This window comes from Alligator sinensis, unplaced genomic scaffold, assembly GCF_000455745.1.
Source record: "Alligator sinensis unplaced genomic scaffold, ASM45574v1 scaffold744_1, whole genome shotgun sequence".
Lineage (NCBI taxonomy): Eukaryota > Metazoa > Chordata > Crocodylia > Alligatoridae > Alligator > Alligator sinensis.
In genome coordinates, this window is record NW_005842241.1 from 884249 (window position 1) to 904647 (window position 20399).

Genomic DNA, 20399 nt, shown 5'->3' on the forward strand with positions numbered 1-20399 from the left:
TTCCCTACGGACACATGTACAAAGAACTGGCTTATCAAAACTGTAGCTTTTACTGGACTAGCATATGCATGCTTTGGTATATTTCTTTATTATTTTCACAGAATAGTAAAACTTCAGTATAAATGTAAACCCTGGACGGATATATAAAGCTAACAAATGCACTAAAAATACCATGGCTGTGTCACAGAATTACCTTACTACTTAGCACTACACAAGGAGTATGTTTTCATAGTTGTGTTGAGTTTCAGCTACCTGGCTCCTACGGACTTCAATGGGAATCACACAGCTAAAACTCCATGCACCACTTTGACACTTCAAAGTAATTTTTCAGTCCCCCTGAGAAGGTCATAGAAATATTAAAAACTAAAGTATTCTCCAAAGATCTCAGATTAAAGGCTTGCATTAGACTTTATAAAATGATTGGTCAAATATATAATGCACTCTTAATGTTCTAGCTCCTGGTTTGTTTTCTTTATAAAAAACCTTTGTGATGCTTTGCACAAAAGGAGAAGAGTAAAGAACAGCACACCATGGTAGCACATGAAGGAAAGGACATATAGAAAAGTAATGTGGTATACTTTTGCTATAGCTAGAGTACTGCCTAATTTTGGGAATTATAAATTATTGAAAACAGGGTACTATGACTAAAGTGTTTTTTTACCTTACCATAATACTTGATATAAAGCAAACACTATCATACCAGTAGTTCCCTCTGGTATGTTCTGTTCTTGTTGTCTCTATCTACAATCCAACTTGAATTCCAAATATCAAAGTGGCCTACAACCGCATCTATTTCCAGCTGTGTCCCTCAGTAATTTGACAGTCACCAATTCCTCAAGTTACTCATCTGTAAAATGGGGATGGAGTTTTATGTTGAGAAGCATTTTTTTAAATGTGTTTCTTATATCTAAAAGGTGACAGGTGAGCCCAATGGGGTCCATAACTTACTTGAAAAATTTGGTGATATGTAGGGGGTGCACGTGTACCCCGAGTGTGGTGGTGCACCCCCTGCGAAAAGGCGGCACCTGCGGATGGTCACTGGTCACTACCCCTCACCACCCCCCACCTCACCGCCGACACCGCCAGCAGCATCTGCAGGTGGGCCACGACCACCGCTGGCTGCCGCTGCCGACGGTGTCTGTGGTTGGTCGCTGACCACTGGTTGGTGCTTGCCACCCCCACCTCCCACTGCTGACAGCGCTGTGGCAGCCCCACACTTGCTTCCACTGCCAGTGGTGCCGGAGGTGTCTGTGGGTGGTCGCCAACTGCCCCCCCCACCAACAGGCCTGCGGCAGCTCCCCACATGCCTCCACCATGCTCCCGTCGCCGCTAGTGCTGCCACCACCTGCGGGAGCTCACCATGCCTCCCCAGCCTTTGGGGGCACACTGTGTTCATGCTTGAAAATCCATTAAAATAAAATTAATGTGCATAGCTTAATCAATCTTAGTGATTTTAATTTTGTGACAAGATGAACTAGCTTCTGTGATGTAAAAGAAGACAGGAATTTACTGTGCATCAGCTGCCCCATGATAACTGCCATACCCATGCTCTTACTCTGAGGTACATGGAAACAAACCATGAGAGCTTAACTCTCTTTCACTGGAGGGCAAGGTACCACAGTTTACCTTTCCTTGACTACAAAATAACAGCATACACATAAACAGTTACCATGGAAAAACTGATGTTTTCTCCACCTCTACCCTTTTTACCTTGTAGTAACTAGCTCTCTACACATACCCCATGGTTGGTTTTCTCACAGTTAACAAAATCAACTGAATTTGGTGTTCACACACATATATCATCTTAACTCAAAACACACACTGATATTTCCTGCATGCCAGTGGTGATGCAAATTCTCCTTTCTCCCCAAACTTTCTTACCAGAGAGACACAACTTTCATCTCCTTAGTAAATAAGTTTTTAAATCTTAACACATCAATTTATCTCAGCAAATTGCAGCTTTGCCTGTACCAAAATAAATTTGAAGTGCAGTCTCAGTTCTTGCAATACACTTTCCAGTATACAGGTCTGCAATATGGAAAGAGTAAAAGCAGTGCTGGGGTGGATAAAAAAATACAAAGGAGGTTTAGGTTGTATTTTCTTTGTAATTAAGGGGAAAAGCAGTTGCTTAAGGCCAGATCCAAAACAGGACATAGATGCCTACAGTGCAACATAGGAGAAATGTAAATAATTTAATCCATGCATAGCATGAAGTAGGATGCAGTTTATGAAAGCCCATGCCTCTCTGAATGAGCTAGTCTGTAAAGTGCTACCCTGCCCTGCCTTCTACCTGACTGAGACCAAATGAGTGATTCACAAAAGTCACCTATCTGCTTTGGCACCTATGTATCATAGGGGCCTAAGTTTTTGCCACTAAAGTTACTTAGGTACCGAGGCTAGGGACAGACATTCAAAAAGCCTGAGCCTGAATTGATTCAATCTTTGCAGGTTAGTCTAACCTAGCTAGGCTAAATCAGTTTTGTAACTGGACAGAAAACCCACAAATGCAGGCACATGCCTGCAGTGGCTCAGGCTAAAAGCTGGGGGGTGCTAGAGCAGCCCTCCCTTCCTTCCACAGCATGGAGCCAAGGAGGACGTGGCCAGGCTCCTGCAGGAGCTCTGATTAGCCCAGCAGGGAATTGATAACAGTGTTTATCACCCAATTAAGAAAACAACAGAGGGACATTACCAGCTACTTGGTGATTCTGCCTGTTGATTCAGCACTGACCTAGCCAGCATGTGGTCTGCTAACTAATACACAGACACCTCCTCAGCAAAGCAGAGGGGAGGGGGGAATTCCTGCTTAGCAGTGAGTGGTGAGGGGAGGCGGGGAAGCAGTCCGCAGTCTGTGCTGGAGCTGCAGCCAGAAAGCAAAAGGGAGAGGCCACCCCTGCCATGGAAGAGAACAGGGATGGCTCCACCCAGCCCAGAGAACATGCCAGGATGCTGGGGGTATTTGGTTCATCTTAAACCAGCAAAGGGTCTGGGACAGATATTGCAGAAACCGGTTTGAGCCAAATCAGTTAATTCTGATACTACGTTCAACCAGGTTTATCTCAAACCAGTTTCAACCATTTTCAAACTGGTTTACTTGCACTGAACATCTGTTCTATTCAAGGTTTAAACCAGTTTCGGAACACTTAAACCGGTTTGTGTGTAATGTCTGTCCCTAGGACAAAAGTTTTACTACTATGTATACCCATACTGCCACCATCTTAGCTGAGCCAAATGTTTAGGGGCCTATTCATGTCTAAAGCTGTATAGGACTCATAAACTAATCACCGGTGCGTGGGGCCAGGCTGTAAACCCAATCCAGACCAGAAACCCAATCCAGACTGACCACAGAGCCAGCATGCAGGGCCAGTATGAGAAAATGCTGCAATCAGTGCATGCCCTGGATCAGCCCTGTGCTGCATGCACCCCACATACCTGGCCAAGCCCTATGCACCACATGCAGCACATGCCATCCTCAGTCTGGGGCTTATGCTACACAGGTCATGTGCTATATATGATGCCAGATTGGCCCTACATACTGACTTCTGTGATCTTAATCTGGACTGGCCCTGGAGCTAGCACACGGGGCCTGTCTGGTGCAGGTGCTGCATGCAATACACACCCTGGGTCAGCCCCTTATCTGTCAGTGTTGGCACATGCGGCCTATGATGTGCAGTGTTGGTCTGAGACCCAGAAGCTGGATTTGTAGGGCTCCATGGGCCAGATTCAGCTGTCAGGCCATATTTTTGATACCCCTATACTAGACTATTACATAAAGAAAGACACCATGATCACCCCAGTCACCTGTACATGATGTGATGACTTACGTACCTACACCTAGGCACATGTTTTAGGTTGTGAATTGCAGTCTCACAAAGAGAGAGAAGCACCTAAGGTCAGGGAAAGAAGGTGGATTTCAGACACACACCTGTCTTTAGTATATTCTGATATCTGGTTTTGTTGTCCCCTCTGCTCATAGTACTTCATATTTGACCAATCTTTGGGCATGTAAGTCTTCCCCATTTAAAGTTTAGGGTACTGAAGAACCTAACTTGGGTTTTTTAATGTGACTTGCAGATTTATGTGCCTATTTTGGGGGCATGGAAGATGTTCAGCAATGCTATTCCTAAAATCCAGTAAGAAGATGACTTTAAAACAGTGGTCACCAACTAGGAGATCTTGATCCACTGGTAGATCTTGGAGCCTCTTGCGGTACATCTCAGAGCCTCTTGGAGTCAATCCGAGGCTGGGGTGGGAAACTGCAGTGTCCGTGTGCATGCACATGCACACCCCAGCCCAGCAGGTCAGTTTGTGGGGGATGGAATGGGCGGGGGCTAGATCATGGCCCCCATGGTGAGCAACAGTGCCACAGAGGCAAGAGCAGGGGTAAGTTGAGTGGGTCCCCGGCTGGGTGGGACTTACCTGCTGGGGAGGTGTGCCCCCAAATTATTTTTTCTCCTTTTGCCTTGATCTGCCCCCCTCTCTTCCCTCCCCACAGACTTACCTGCTGGGCAGGGGGGGAGGGTGGCAGCAGCAGTGCACCATAGATCTTGGGTTGCTTTTAAATGCTAATGGTAATCTTCTACTTGAAACAGTTGCAGACCACTGCTCTAAAATAATTAACTCATTCCTCATTTGCTGTTGTCATAGGCATTGCCATATAGAAAGTCTCTTTCTGATATGTTGATTTCAAACTGGTATCGCTGATGAAAACAGCAGAGTAAAGAGCTGCATTATAGACATTTTGTTTATAGCTGAAAGCTAGTCTTAGGTGCAAATGATGGAAAACTGCAAATTGAGTGCTCTTGCCATTGAAAAGCCAATATAGAGCTACTGCATCAGGAATAAAATGGCATCTGTATATAGGACTACTTGACAAGAATCTTGATCAACTATTAACGTAAGATAAAAACACTTAAGAGTCTAATCACTGTTGTGCTGCCCTGGCAATATATTTTTTTTAAATAAAAAGAGTTACACATTCTGCAGTTCATAAACTTCCATAATTCAGTTATACTTTATATCTGCCACAGCTAAATTTAAAAGAAAGAAAAATGGATTTTTACATTAGAAAATTTAATTTCAGAGCCACAGCCTTCCAAGAAGTGAAAACAGCAGTCTTCAGCAGGGCAGGATGTGGGACCCCAGCTTATAAACTGGTGTGTGTCTGCAGACTGTGCAATGTTTTCTGTTTCTGTCTGCATCCAAATCGTAAAATATGTAGTTTATAGACAAGCAAACCTTTGCATCAGTCAGCTCACCACCTAAGGAAATGCATAGTAACTTGTAAAAAACATCAGTTCCAAAAATACTTTTTGGGGTTCTCATAAGATCCAGAGAATTCTCTTCTTGGCATCACAGCTGAAAAATTAAACCAACAAAATGGTGTAGTATATATACACTTTGCGCGCGCACACACGCACACACAATTAATTGCGTTACATAGTTCTTGAGCTAGAAAGTAGAAAGTAACTAAGCTGAAGTTGTGTTCAGCATAAAGTCTTAAGCACAAAGGAAAACCCTGACAGACCCTAAATAAGTGTTACCATCTTACGGAATTTACATGAAAAATGACAGTAATCATTACATGATTGATATATTAACACAAAAAAGCAAAATTTTACCCATTATATCACATGAAAGGCAAATTGATGTATAATTAACAACTGACTGGTGTAAATTCTTTTACATCTTTTAATTGGTGTTAATTAGATTAGAACTAAATTTTCTTTTATCTCACTTTTTATATGCAAGCTGATCTTCTCAGTAGCATGTCAGAGTTCTCATTAATTAAAGTTTTCAATGGAGAACTTCAGCAGTGGCTCAGATACCAAAATACATTACTTAAGTACCATGAATGGTGCTCTTTTTTGTGAATGAGATACCAAAAACATAAAGTAATGGTTAAAAGTAATTGTATAGGTCAGAGATTCCAATTTTATAATTTCAATAGTTAGCTTTTAAAGGAGTTCGAGGAATGTGCATATGGAACTATCCAGGTGCTGTTCAAGATGGTAGCATATACTTTACAATGGAAAACCCAAATATAAAACATCTTATATGAAGGATGGAAATTAATTCATATAGTTTTCCAAAAATACTGTAGCCCTTCTTAAATTGTTAACGTAAAAAATAAACCACAAAATACATTGACTATCTTTTATGGGAAGTTGACCCAAAATAAAATTTTATGTAGTTAAGGCTTTTCGATAGTTCTTCATCCAACTTTTTTCTCTCTCTATGGGGCAATGATGATTGAAACCTGATGTCTACTGCACAAACAGGCCATAAAACATTTTATGTAGAGGTAAAACAGTAGCCATTAAGTTATGCTATGATGTTTGAGTAGATATGCAGCATGAAAACAAGATAAAACAGCTGTAAACTGATTCAGATCAAATGCAATTACAGTGACTTGTCTCAAATGAATGACATGTACTAAATACAGTTACAGCCTTTTGCAAAATTACTTTGGGCAAAGTACCAAGAAAACACTATATCCTCTCTAGTAAAGGCAGTTTGCCAGAGAAATTGCAAAAACACGGGTTTTAATATCTATGGCCAAAAAGCACTTGGGAACTCATTATGGAAAGGTTAAAAAAAACCTCACGCATGAAAAGATTACTTTCTTCTGATTATAACAACATCCTGAAGAGTCAAACATTTGGGATGTTATAAAGGATTATCCCCAGAGGAAACACAGAGCAAAAACCCAGAACATTGGTTGTCTCTTCTTCCTTACCCATCCTTGGCATCTTATCCCTACAATTCAGTTGGGGAAATAAAAGAATTTATTTCATGTTTTTGCCCAGAAAAATTAAACAACGGACTTGGGAGATACAGGCCTTGACTAGTGAAAAATAGGAAGCCTAGCCTTGCAAAATACTTATCCTTTGGAACTTCCATTATTAAGAAAGGTCTTCCATATTGAAGGAAATCAGGAAGAAGCCTATCACAAGCTATTTAGAGTTTTAAAAAATTCAGATGGGAATATAGGGTTTGGCTTTTTTTGACTTCTTGTTTTTTGACTGCTTAACATAGTTTAAGTGTGAATTACTGAACCTATTTGTCAGCTTCAATTAGTTAGTCCAAACACCTGGATTTTCCCAGTACAAAAAATCTGACTCAGAGGCCAGTCTCTGAATTTTTGGAATGCTAAAACATTGCTGGGGTAACTTTCAGCTAAAGAGAGTTGCATAGAGAAAGCAACAATAAACTACACAATAATTTTCCAATGAACCATAAGAAATGTTGCTGTTTATAGCGAAGTAAAAATGTGATGAGTGTTAAAAACTGCAAATCTGAATATAACATATGCAAATTTTAAAAAGAGAAATAAAACAGTAGCCTTATTGTCTAAGAAACTGACTATTAAGTTTTAGGGGGACATAAGAGGTACAGAAGAAATGACATGATGCTCAATATTACAAAAGGATTTTAATGGCAGTTCAGAAAGTAGCATATGCCAGAAAAAGTACAAGGAAACTTCTAAGATTCGAAAGACATAGTGAAGTGAAGTGATAAACCACAATAGTATCATTATGACTCATTTAAACAGAAATGTGCGAGACTGTCATTAAATGTTTTGAAAGTTGTTACTAAACAGAATTATTCACAAGAAGAAAAAAAGCATCCAACTGCCACTTGTAACTAAGACTATTAGCAGCCTAAAAGAGACCAAAGTACCCAATTTGTTTATTATAACCTTGCCAATGGCACTAATGTTAATGTTAATGTAAAGGTCATATCACCTTTTCTGGAAAATCTCTTCTTTTCAGGTTTCTATCCTGGACCTAAAAATTAATTCAATCCTACACATAATACTGAAATTTGCTTTCTTCTTAATACATGTTATGGCATCAACTGGAAAAGGGAAGAATATTTTTCCTAACTTGGCAATTAAATTCTTAACCATAAAATTATATGCTAAATGTGAAGATCAGTTACAGAGAATGATAAAAGAAACAGTAACTAACCCAGACCCCTTGTCCTTAAAAGCCAATAAATCTATTCTCCTAAAAACCAGAGCCCACTCAATGGTCTCTCAACTTATTAAAACAGAAAACAAACCTTAAAGTAGTGCCACAGCTTTGTAAGTTACTAGAAGTAAGACCTTACAGACTGTGTTACGACCAGGAAAGAGAAAGGAGGATTAAATTTAAGATGTTGTCCATCAGTGCTTCCAGAATGATGCTAGACAACATATGACTGCAGTTTAGAAAACAGTGACTTCACTTCTGAGGCTCCATACTTCAGAAGAGGATTTTTTTTTGTCCTGGAAATCAGTTCTATAATCTTTTTCTCAGCTTTCTCCAATTTGCAGCATCCCATCATCTCCCATTAGTGAGTCCCACTAGCCATTCAGTTTCATCAGGGGAATGCCTGTCCCTAGATCATGTGCCCTCTTTCAACATAAAAACAAAGGGAAAGGAATTAATGGAGACAACAATATATAGGGCAATTTGGATGCTAAACAATTTTTTTTAAAGTAACAGAACAGCTTTATGTGGCTGGGAATTTCTACCAGGCTTTTCCCTAAAGTTAAACAACAGAAAATGTAATTTTATGAAAACAGTAAAATCTAAGGGGCCTTACAATTCTAGACTGTTTGCCTTTGTTACTGGATCTGGATTCTTACAGTCCTAGAATTCCGTTTGTATCATAAAAACAAAGCTTTCCTTTCATTTCATTTTAATAAATGAATTTCCTTATCAATTTCTGCCAAAAATTGCCTGCCAGCAGTATCTAAATTTCCTTTTCCCATTCCGTACATACTGATCCAAAGATGAGGAATCACCCTCAAAAGAACTAAAGTTAATTGGTTTAAACTTGATGGGGACTTTCTACTTGGAAGCGCATAGAATGCCTTGCACGTCTCCTCAGGAGTTACAAGGTATAATTTTAAAGTAGGAAATGACAAATCTACCCTACAAAAGTACAAAATCATCTTGACCAACCTGGGATGTTTTACTCCAAACAGACCTTGTCATATAAAACTTGTTAGTAAGTTTCATCCATGGAACCCATCACAGAACCATCTGGAAGGGATATAATGATCTTGAAGAGCATGTTCATTACAACTGTGGCAATACAACCTGACAGAACCAGAGGGAGGTCTACTTGTCTATTCAAATAAATACCATGCACTGCTTCATCAAATTGAGTGTTAACTCAAAATAGATCCCTAAGGTCAGCAAGCTACCAGAATTCCCAAACATTTAATTTTCCTCTGAGCCCATTGAAAGCTGTCCAGGACAAACACCTCTTTAGAGACCTCACGTGAAAGAGAAAGTACCACAGATTGATTCAAATTTATTTTGTCACCAGAGATCCTTAGGCCTCCTGCAGCATATGCGGCAAGGTAATTCCAGCCTCAGTTAGGAACAATAATATATCATCTGTAAAATGCAATGTCCTTTGACTGAGACAGGATGCAGTGATACCTTTCACATTACTGGATGTTTTTATTTGTGGGGCTAACAGCTCAATTATGAATGTGTAAAACAGGGGTAATAGAGCTCACTCCAACTGAGTGCCCCTTAGCTGTGGTAAGAATTTAGACAGCTGATTAGACCACATTCTCTTATTACAAGAGCAGTACAATTCCTATGCAAAGTGGACAAAAGTCCTTGAAACACCAAGTGATTTCAGATGCCAAAAAGAAAGCTCCAACTAGCCTAGTCAAATGCTTTTGCTGTATGCAGCAATTCCATATCTACATCCAGTCCATTTACAGTTTAGGAAAAGGAAACAATATCAAGTCATATCTAATGACACTCAGGTGACAAAGGCTACAACAGCATTTAGCTGTAATGAACCTGGACTTTTCTACCAAATATAGATAGCAGTGGTTGAAGCCCATTGACTAAACATTTGATATGTACATTAAAGCCTAGGGTGCACTGCACAAAACATGGATCATCAATCCCTTTCCTTTTCTCCACAGTAAAAGAGACAGCCCCCCCCCCCCCCCCCGGGGGGGGAGGGGGGGGGTCAGATTTCTGAATTAAAAAATAAGTTAAACACTTCCCATAAAATCAGGAGAATGGCAAGTTTAAACTAAAAATGAAATAGGAACCCAAAACTAATTTTAAGGATCTATGACATTTAAATTCTTTCATTGTAGGCTCAGCCTCCCTGGAGACAAAAATTAACAGCTTCTCAGTTGTAAAATATCTGTCTGTTACCATACTGGACACATCACTGCTACCCTGATGTAAAACAGAGCAAAATTTTTGAAAGGCAGTATCAATACCCATCAGGTAATTTGTCTGTCCCCTTGCTATGATTTAATCTAATCTCTGAAATTAGGAGACCTAATGAATTTTAAACTTGTAAATCAGGAAACTAGAGCACTCATCCATAACTTTCAACATATTATTATGTACCAAAAATACCTCCTAACAAGTACTTAAAGGAACCTTTTTCACTAAGCTACCACCATTCTAGAATGCAGCCTACGTATTTGAAGACGCAGACTGCACTGATGCAGCACCTCTATCTACCATAGATAATCTACAAGTGAGCCTTTCTTCACTTGCTTAGCCTTCTCCCAGCTAGCTGCTCCAAAAGAAATGATCTTTGGCACATGCAAGTAAGTTATGGTAGCACAGACATATCTGGACAGTAATTAATCGCTCAGAATTGCTCAATGTGTTTGGGTATAAAATCAAAAAAGTAGGGTTGTTAAAAAATGACAGATTTAAGCGCCATCTGGGCTCTCTGGTCACAGTGGCGCGAATTCCAAAGAAAGGCTTAACAGTGCATGATCCGAGAATCCCATCTGTTTTATCTAAAATGAAATAAATAAATAAATAAACCCGCTTCCTCATTTAAGAGTTTTCCTAACTTCCCTAAATTAAACATCCACTTGTCATTTTTTCCAAATTAAATTTGGTAATGGTTCAAAATGCATGCTAGGGTCTTGTTGTTGTTATTCCTTTAGTTCTTATGATTCAAAAATGTCAAAAATGTGTATGTAAAACTAATCTTGAAGACAATATTATTTTTATTATGCATATGCAGTCATTGCAATTATTCTCTAACAGGGATGCAGAGAATACAGTGATATAAAAGGATTTATTTAGTACAATCATTGGGCTACATGACCTATACAATACCTCAGAAGAGCCTGGGGGAAGACAAAAATATATATTTAGAATTTAACCCTCTAGCTGTAAAATCCCCCCTCTCCCCCTCAAACATCACTGGCTCACACCAACCCTCTTTCACTACCATTTGTAAAGAGAAATTATAAATTCCCTGCATTCGTAGAAATGTCCAGGCTGGCACCTCCTGTTTCTACCTCCCTTAAGGTCAGTAGCCAACTAGTTTCCCGCCAAGGAAAATTAACTGCAACTATTTAATAGCTTTCAGACTGTCTGGAGTCAAACTTATTTGATGCAGGATAGTTAATGTTTTATTTTGCCTGAAAAAAATATTTAGGAAAATAAAAGCTAACTACACTCACTAATCACTCAGAGAAACATAGCTAGCTAGGGCTTTTAAGCTTAGCAAAAAAGGTTGGGAAAGTTACCTAAAGCCTTTATATAATCTCTCTCTCACGGTCCAACCAAGTGTCAAGCTGACAACAAGAGATCCAATGTCTTGGTGGGGAGGGGTCCTGGCTTATAAATGTGTGCATCACAAGATCTAGGTGACACAAGGTGACTTTCTGTTGTGCAGGAAAACCAGACTTCTCTGCTCTTTCATAAAACTCACCTCCCAAGTTAGATGTCTGAGTAGTGCAGGTACTCATCTGATCTTAAGTCTACAGAAATCAATAGAAACAATACTATAGAAACAGTAGTATTGACTTCAGAAGGGTTTGTATAAGATCCTGTACGGTTTTCCCAAACTAACTTAGCGTTGCCTAATCTTTTCATCCAAACAATAGGTATGGACAACAACCAGTATCTTCTCTTTGCTCTTTTAAAGTCCTGTTTGCATAGTCACTTGACTCACTGAATCTGAAATGGAGCTTTATTCTCCTAACAATTAACTCTAAGAATAGCAGTACAGATATGTTATTTGACAATATTTTGGGCAGCTGACTGTCCCAACAGATAAAACTTATGTAAAGGGGCAAAAATAGTTTCTCAAATATAGCAATCCACATTAAAAACCTGATCCTGGAAGGGCTTACTTTCACCCTTAACTTTACCTTCAGTGGTATTCCTTATACCTATAAATATTGTGCAAGTCTGCTGCCTCAAAACCTAAGACTCTTTGGCTCAGTACAGATGTTGAAAAAGCCTGAGGCAGAATGGATCCAATCTATGCGGGTTTCTCTAACTGTGCAGATTGGACTGAGAGCGAACAGAACTCATGTTTGCCCTTCAGATGGGGTAGGCACTAGGCAGGCATTTGCCTGCAGTGGCAGAGGCCAGAAGGCAGGGGGCACTCCTGCATACCTTCCAGCCTGCCAGACATTGCTGAGGGCAGTCAAGCCTAGCCGAGCAGGGACCATCTCTGCTTGGCTACCCAGCACATGCCCCCAACCCTCTACTGTCAGCCTCAGTCAGTGGGGAAGCCAGCAAAGAACCCGTCCCCAGCCCCACCACAGCAGGGGAAAGGGGGGAAAGCAGAAGCTCTTGCTGTTTGAACCCTGCCCCCCCAGACCCAGCCAGCGAGGTCAGCTGGGCAGGGACAGTGGTGCAGGAAAATCCCCACTGCACGGACCTCCTATCTGGGCAGACCCCAGCCAGGTGAATTCAGACTGGTGGGGCAATGGAGCATCCCATGGGAGCTGGGGGGGGAGGTTGCAGCTGGCCAGGCACTCCAGCCAGTACTGGGGAGGCTGCAAACCCCACTGCTCCCAGCTGCCTGCAAACCCTTCCCCTCCCCCCTCCCGCTGCCAGCCAGCTGCAAACCCCACCACACCCCCACTCCCATGGGATACTACACCACCCCACCAATCTGAGTTCACCAGCCACGCTGGGGCTGGGGCAGGGATCTCTGCCCAAGTGCAGGCAGGACACAGGGCCAGAGCAGAGGCTTTGCTGCCTCAGCTCTGTAATAGCTTGTGGGTGGGGCAAGCCTGGCTCAGCCAGAGCAGACGAGCACAGGCAGAGGCTAGCCTGCCCACCCTGCACAAGGGAGGTTAGTGAAGGCCACAAAGCATCCCGGGATGCTGGTGGACTGCGACCTAACTTGAATTGGGAGGGGATCTAGGACAGAATTTTGACAGCTACCCTAAACTGATTAAATCTGATGCTACATGCATCTAGATCTATCTTGAACCAGGTTCCACCATCTTTTTAATTAGCCCATGTGCACTAAACTTCTGTTCTGATACAGGTTTAGACCAGTTTCTGATCACGTATACTGGTTTATGTGTAATTTCTGTACCTAGCCTTTATGATCTAATGGGCTACTGTGGTTCAGTTTTGTTTTCCTTTTAAAGTCCTAATGTATACTTCAATGACAAAAGTATTATGCTCTAATGAAAAAGAAAATAAGTATTATAACATGTATTTTGAAGTTAAAAAATCCCCTCTTTGTACTAAGCTTCTTTTAAAACTTGTGTGGTTTAACTTGGGGAGGAATTTGTTCCTTCAGTTTACTCATGTAAATCTTACACACATTACTGGGAGCAATTTATGGTCACCAAGAGAAGAATTTATTCTTTAAAATATTACACACAGCCTTGTATATGGAATTAACAGATGTTAAAAATATATAGACCAAGCTGTTCTTCACGAAGTGTGTAAAACTTTAATATAAGCTCCTGTACTCTTAGAACTTATAAAAGTGAAAGGAGCAAGAAAATAAAGAGAAACCTTGCCCCTTTTTCATTATTATTCATTATTAGGTAGCTTACAGGAATGGAAATGTTATATAATTAAAATGATTAAAACACACATTTGGGGATGAGGAAATTGAGGGTATTTTTCAGGCTCTGCTACAGACTTGCTATGCAGCTCTAAGCAAACCATAACTGCTGTTTGCCTTAGCATTCCCATCAATAAAATGGAGATAAAACCTACGGAACCATTAGGGGGCTGATCCTGAAAAGTGAAAAACCTGCTCAACTCCCATTGAAATCCCCTTGAAGCAGATGCTCAGCACCTGATCAGTAATGAATCAGAGGGCAGAGACTGTCAAATGAGGCTGTGTTAGTGCATACCTGACATGATGGTATACCATTCCTGATTGGTTCTTAGGCATTATCTAAATTAACACAATTAATAATGATACAGGTTTTATTGGTGGCTTCATTAGAAGGATACAGCCCAAATGTATATTATTTTGCCATATTTATTCATGTTGAATAGAACCTCATAGCTCTCACAATTTCATTGTAAGCAATAAGACAACACACAGACTTGGAGTATGTCTACAAGGAGCAATGCAATGCTCTGTACAGATACCCAAACTAGCTTGGGTACAAGAAGCAATATAACTGCATTATCTGCAAGTAGTACAGTCACACCAGTATGACCCGCCCATGAGTTAGTTAGCCCTGCTGAGAAATGTGGTGTGCTATCCTGAACAGAGCGCAGTGCTAACATGGATATAATGATTCTGGTACTCTGCATGGCACTGCATAGTGCCTTGTAGAAATAGCTTGATGTAAAGTGAGGTGACAAAGTTTAGCCCTTGCTGTTTATAAGAAACCTTGCACTAAGAGGGGGTACAGAAATAAAATTATTACTATTATTATAGTATTAATGTAACACAGGATTCTCATAAACACAAGATATTTTCTTAAGTTTAAATCCCATTATTGGTTCCCACTACAACTATTTTTTCCTAATTAATGAACATGTGATCTAGTTAACAGCTATTCACACTCTAGATGTATATTACAGAAAAGCAAAAAACAATGCAGCTCTCAAGACCAGAAGCACAGCTAAGCACAGCATTCAATAGATAAAATTGTATATAGTTAGTCAATTATTTTCTTTGCAATCTCTGTAAACTTTAAAATAGAACCAGCTACAATATATTTTGTAATACAAAAAGCATGTACATGACCTTCACATTTTACACTGTACTAGGTTAAATTATTTGGGGTGGCTTAATTTTTTTGTATTTCTGCTAAATAATATTGAAGAAAATACAATAAATAATATAAAGCTAAACTTGTATTAAAACAGATCCTTATTATTTCAGTTACTCAGCATTAAGGAACATCTTCATGTAACCTGGATATTGAATTTATCTTGCATAAAGCTGGCACAAAATAACCTACCTGAGAGCTGTCGTACCAGTGTTTTTTTTAAATAAGAAGCTGTACTTTACCTTATTCACTGAACAGCTCTTAAGACCCTGGGTCTGTGTAGCTGAACATTCTCACCTTAACTTCAATAAGCATTACCTATGCAGGATGAACCCAAAAGGTCTGGACAGCCTGTACAGGCTTCCTCCTTTAAGTCTGTATTTTCCAAAGTAAAAATGTAATCTTCTGCCAAAAACATAAACACAATAAAGCAAACAGTCTGAAACAACTAAGTAAAAATAAATAATCACAGATACATGCATATAACCCTGCGGATCTTCCCAAAAGCTGAAGAATGAGGGTGCTGAGCAGATGGATATAGCCTGGATATGCAAGACAGAAGAAAGAAGCTTGACACTGAAGTTGTTCAGTATAACAGTAAACATTATCTATCTGTATCACTAGTTATACCCTGCAAAATGCAGACAGTAGTATGCAAAAGGAAAAAAAAGATTCTAGTTTTATTTAGATCAACATGAGATGAATCTGTGCACACTGAAAGCTGGCCATTATACTTCTCAGGCTGAGAGTACAAAATACATTTATGATGCAAATTACAGTCAGGCAAATAATCTTTACAAGTTTTGCAAATTGAAAGTAGAGCACCCCTCTAACACCACATTCTAAAATAAACTCAATAAACCACATTCGGCTGATTATATTCCCTTGCGTCCACTTCAAGGTTTACAGGATACACGTTGGGAAATGAGGGACCAAAATTACTTGGCTTCATTTGCATATGCAAACATGGGAAAAGTAGTAGGATAGCAGGGCCCAATTCTTTGGACTTGGTTTAAAAGCCAAGGAGCTTATACTGCACTAGACCTCCATTGGACAGTCTTTTTTCTGTGCCCAAGCATATAGACTCAGGTAGTGCTGCTTATAAAGCTTTAATGTATATCTCATATGTCCTAAAAATATAAAAAGACCTGAATTCTGGAATATTTTGAGTCAAAATGATCATCACCAGCCAAAATGGAAATCATAGGTAGAGTCTAGCATTCTCCTCAGGTCATGTTACCATATTTCCTGGTGGAGGTGGTGGCACTATGCAGTTTCTTAATATTTTTTTAAATATCCTGAAAATGCAAATACCTCTCACATAATCCATTTCTAGTGGGAATTCTCAGAATGTCATGACATATACTATCTGGCCCATCTTGAAATTCATATAACTTTCCATCCAATGGTTATACTGAAATTAGGAAGATAAACACTACAGATGTGCAATGCGTCAGCCATGGGATGATGAAAAGCTAGGACTAGTTATGAAGTTTTTAGTCTAGCAGGTGATTCTGCAGGGGGAAGCTATTACATGTCGATATTGCTGTGGTGTAATAGTCGCGGACTTGTTCTAATCTGGCCACAGAAAATAATCTACTACCATAAGTAACCAAGTCACCAAATTACATTTAAGTGAAAAATATTATTACATGTATCTTCATATAGGTAACTCAGGGCTATTTATAAATAAATTAAATTTAAATATTGCATTGTAGCTCTACATTCAATAGGTACAAACACTGAGAGCTGATATATTGATTCTTCAAAGTACAAGATAGCTGTTAAATCGTGCTTAAGGATAACCAATTATTGGCCAAAAGAAAAAAGTGTTAATACTTTATAACCTCTTCCTTGTATAAACCAATATGGTCATTTTGATGTCTAGCTTCTCCCTGGAATTTGACAGAAGATCTATTTTGCATATTATTCCATTTTTAAATTCCTTATGTCTTAATGTCATTTCCAGCTGTAATAAACTCCTGCTGTACCAAAGGCATGTATGCTTGTATTGTTTTCTCTCTCAATGTGTACACCCACTCTACTCCACAACACAAATGAACACATGCACACTTCACATTCTTCTGTGCAAGTTCTATTTTCCAGGCAAGAATTTACAGCATTCTAAAAAATACTTATTCTGTATAACTTTGCTGATTATTTTTTCTAGACAAAGTTTCTAGCAGCACTACAGTTACTGAACCCATTCTTAAATATCTGCTGTACAGTTTAGCAAATTATTACCTCAATATATGTGATCAAGCAGTTAGAAAATAAGACTGGGAATCAAGCATTTGGTTTTTAATTTCAGGCTTTACCACTGACATGGAAGGCAACCTTGGGCACATTATGACCTGTCTGAGACTTACAGTTTTGTGACTACAAAATGGGCACAACAATACTTACCTTCTTTACAGGGTTCAGTTAGGAATTTGTAATCATTGGCTGAAACCTGCCATAGGAATGAAAGTATAATTACCATAGGTAGTGCAAAATATTTAATTTTTTCCTTACTTGGGATGCTTCTCCCCTTTACATACATTTCTTATAAAAATGTATTCAGCATTACTCTGGTCACATGAAATAAAAACTAGGATTTCGTTATACAGCTAGTTTTAGACCTAACAGCCACTCTTTAGCAAATGCAATTTCTGAGGAGTTCAATGAGGATTGTATGAAGTAAATTCAAGTCACAAATAAAAAAGTCTATTTCTTAGTATCTATTCTAAATACAAAAAACTCGAGTTAAATAATAGTAGGGGATTTTGTTAGTTTTAATTATCAAAGGCAAAGAAATTGAGAACTATTTCTAATTGGCTTACAATACATTGCAAATTTCTCATTAATGCTTTCAACATAAAATTAGATACCATACTATTACAGTGATAAATCTTTACAAAGCAGCAGTGTTGTGAAAGTCACAAAGATTTATAGAAATCTAAACTAAAATACATCTTAAATAAACAAAAGCTTTTGTTATTGCATTGAAAGGACCATAAAAGTAAACTACAACATAGGAAAAGCCTTTTAAACTGACAAAACGGCAAGCCAGAGGTCAGGGAGCCAAGCAGGTCAAGAAAGCCCTTCTTCCAGATTTGGGGGTCATTCTTCTATCTAGCTCTGTGCCTTGATTGGTTTGATGATAAATTCCACATTAGCTCCTCCCCTCAGATGGAGCAGAAACACTTGAACTGCCTTCTGTCTCAACAAAACTTTAGTTTGCTGATTGGACACGAAACAAAAGAAAGACAGCGGGGTACAATTTATAAGGGAGCAGGGCAGACTGGCAGGCTATTGTACTCTAGAGGTATCCACAAGCTGTTAATTCCATTTTAACATTGTTAATAAGACTGTTAACACATCTGACTTTTGTTTAGAGCCTTCGAAAACATCAACAAACTATTAAAAGACCTACCCGAAATAAAATACTATCTATTCCCTTAGCACTGAACATCTAAATATTGTTTCCTTCTGTTTCCTTAAATCTTTAAATATGGGGGGAGGGTGGGCGGGGAAGTCTGTGAGATATATAGACATGGGTCAAGAGACATTTAGTTCATCATGTTATACTTAACGAATCATATTTTTCAGGCTAAACTGAACTACTTGTTTCTGAATCTACTACAGTTTTAGGTGGGGGGGGTTTAAAAAGCAACAATAACAAAATAAATGTGGAATTCTCCCTAAACACATATGCACGCACAACACACCTCTTCCCCCCACTCTTTTTTTACTCGCGCACACGCACACACACACAAACAAATGTGCAGATTTAATCAGTGTGGAATGTTTTAAATGAATAATTGGGTCTGACAGATTTATTGCAGTTAATTTTGCAACAGAATGGAAAAATGTTTGGATCTCAGCCTTTAAAGTATTAGAAAAACAATTAATCCATCACATAACGGAAATTCCTGTATTACACCCTCATGTCCAATTAAATAATGTCAAGTAATTTTAGGTAGTAAAATACTAAACACTTAGACACAAAACATTAGGGAAATAAGCTTTAATTTTTCAAAAACCTTTTGTTAAGATTTAATTCAGATTAAGAACAAATTCTCACTTGGAAGGAGGTTTAGTTTTGCTTGGTTTTGTTTTAAAAACATATAGTAATATTTAAAAACTATATTTTCCTTCCTCCCCCTTGTTTTTCCTGTTAAGAACACTTGATTACCAGAGTAATTTCATGGAAAACCTAAAGCACAGTCATTAATGTGCAAATTTACAACTCTCATAAAAATAAGGAAAAAAAACAACAAAAAAGTTATTTAAAATTTTTGCAAATACAGGCTGTGATTCTGTAGTACTTACTCAGACATAATTTCCCCTGATTTCAAGCAGAGTTCCACTTTAATAAGACTCTGTAGGATCAAGTTCACAATTTATGAATAAGTGATAGCAAACTTCTGAGACTTCAAATAATGTGGTTGCATTTGCCTTTTTTCATTGCTCCAGGCTGCTAAATGCTATAAGATTTCTTAAATGAACACTCCATCTCCTCGTTATTAAACATAACTTAAAAAATATCCAAATCAATGAACTTTTCCGGAACAAAACCCCAGCAACTTACAAATGTACTGCAAGCCTCTGAAACCTGAAACTTGGCAAATTCATCCAGTTCAGATGTTGCACAAAAGCTTTAGTTTCTGAGCGTGTTACAATACACAGCGACGAATGTTGGCGATAAACATTTTTAACAACGTTTTTAGACTGAAAATTAAGTCAGTGTTTTATGGCTTCATACACTAAATGAAATTAAAAGCTTGATAGAGAGTGAAAACTTAATATCACAAAGATTTAAGGAGAGCATTCAGCTATTTTCACTCCTACCAGTCTTGATATTCCTGAGGGAGGCAACAGGGAGAATATACAACAGACCGAAAAGGGACCAGTAAGATGTGTGACTCCAGGAATATAACATTAAGTTATAGGTTCTAACAGAATAAATACAAAATGTAATGAAACACTACCCTTCCAACAGGTCAATGGGAAAAAATAATAAACTTAAATCCCAAATTACACTTAATGGCAGCAACACTATAACTCCTTACAGTCAGTTTCATTAAAGCCTCATCATCATAAGACATATGAAAATACGGATTACTACAGTAATCATGAATGATGGATGCAGGACAAATAATATTTGGTTATGACTGTTCGATTTGTTACCCCCCTCCCTCCAAATGCAACGTAGAGCTTATTTTACTGGTTTCTTACAATCTTATGTTGTAGATATGCACATTTCAACCTAAGTATTTCAGTTGCCATAACAACATCATACATTTGTTCTCTGATGCCTTTTTAAATAAAATCATTTTGGAACTCTAATAGTATGAGAGCCAATATAGTTTTTCAATTTATTCAGTTCACACCTTTCTGTCAAGGAGACTATTTGTAT